The sequence below is a fragment of the Saccopteryx leptura genome, chromosome 13 (genome assembly GCF_036850995.1).
Source record: "Saccopteryx leptura isolate mSacLep1 chromosome 13, mSacLep1_pri_phased_curated, whole genome shotgun sequence".
In the NCBI taxonomy this organism is placed as follows: Eukaryota; Metazoa; Chordata; class Mammalia; order Chiroptera; family Emballonuridae; genus Saccopteryx; species Saccopteryx leptura.
Genome location: NC_089515.1, coordinates 52,892,804 through 52,894,666, shown reverse-complemented (window position 1 = coordinate 52,894,666; position 1,863 = coordinate 52,892,804).

Genomic DNA, 1,863 nt, shown 5'->3' with positions numbered 1-1,863 from the left:
TTCCAAAGCGCAGAGGTTGCCGGTTTGATCCCTGGTCGGGGCACGTACAGGAACAAATTGATATTCTTGTCTCTCAAATCAATTAAAAAAACAGAGTGGTGGGCCACAGTAGGTCTCCTGTGCCACTGCGACATTCTTTTGAGTTAATAAGACTATTGTAATAACGATAAATCTGCATGTCTTTTTTTCCCTACAGACAACTGTAAACCTACTTTTGTCAACCCTTGTATGGTCCATTGCTTACTTTATTTTTATTGATTTCTTTTAATGTGTTGAATTTTAGAGAGAGAGGAAAGGAGAGAGAGAGAGAGAGAGAAACATCAGTTTGTTGTTTGACTTATTTATGCATTCATTGGTTGATTCTTATATGTGCCCTGGTCGGGGATTGAACTTGCAACCTTGACATATCTGGATGGTGCTCTGACCAGCTAACCTACCTGGCCAGGGCATTATTCTATTGTTTTAATACACGGGGTGTGGGGGGGGAAACACTTCCAATTTTGTTTTGTTCATCTGCACTCCCAGCATCACCAGGTCATATGATAGTGGAAAGCGTGACTGTCCTCCAAGCAACCAAACCTGTCACTATTTGCTCTGAAGGAAGACATTTCTGTGGATTTTCCCACTCAGGTCTATGCTCATTGCTTAGACTGGCGCCTCAAAACAGTAACATGTTGGGAAAAATCACCTATGAGCCAACATGACTTTCATGTTCTACCAACATCCTTCCCCTGTTTACCAATGGTTCGTTAGGCAATGTGCACAAAGCAACCTGGATTGTAATGAGGATGTTTATTACATCATGGCTGGTTAGACCGAGGAGTTGGGTAGGGGCCCTAAATGGCTCTCATTTGGGACTGTCAGAAGGAGGTGGTGTTCAGAGGCCGGGCATCCTAGAATGACAGTGTCCCTCCTGCTCCTGTGTGCCAAGTGCTTCACCCATTCCAGCCCATGTCATCTTCTCCAGAGCCCATAGGAACATCATAAAATTCACCGGGGGGGACTCTTGTCAAAAATGCAGATTCCTAGGCTTTGCCTCCTTGGAGTCTGTCTGGTAAAGAAAGTTCTTGGTGGCAGTCTGGAAAGTTCCATTTTACATGAGCCTCAGGGGACTCTGGTGTGGGCCATACAGGAAACACACTTGGAAAGACTGCCCTGCAGGTGAAATTTTATTATTGCCCTTTGGCAGATGGAGCCAGTGTCACTTACCGGAAATCATGCAGCTGGTGACCGGGAAGGAGAGGGTTTCAGTCCAGACCCTTCTGACTCAAAACACGTGCATTTTTCCCGATGCCCAAGACATCTCTCTGTGAACCTGTTTCTTTTTTTTTTTTTTTTGTATTTTTCTGAAGCTGGAAACGGGGAGAGACAGTCAGACAGACTCCCGCATGCGCCCGACCGGGATCCACCCGGCATGCCCACCAGGGGCGACGCTCTGCCCACCAGGGGGCGATGCTCTGCCCCTCAGGGGCATCGCTCTGCCGTGACCAGAGCCACTCTAGCGCCTGGGGCAGAGGCCAAGGAGCCATCCCCAGCGCCCGGGCCATGTTTTGCTCCAATGGAGCCTCGGCTGCGGGAGGGGAAGAGAGAGACAGAGAGGAAGGAGAGGGGGAGGGGTGGAGAAGCAGATGGGTGCCTCTCCTGTGTGCCCTGGCGGGGAATCGAACCCGGGACTTCCGCACGCCAGGCTGATGCTCTACCACTGAGCCAACCGGCCAGGGCCGAACCTGTTTCTAAAACTTCACTTCCTTACTCTCTGCAGTGCCACTCCTTTAAACTGATTTTATTAAAAATCAAAGTTGTGCCTGACCAGGCGGTGGTGCAGTAGATGAAGTGTCGGACTAGGATGCTGAGGACCCAGGT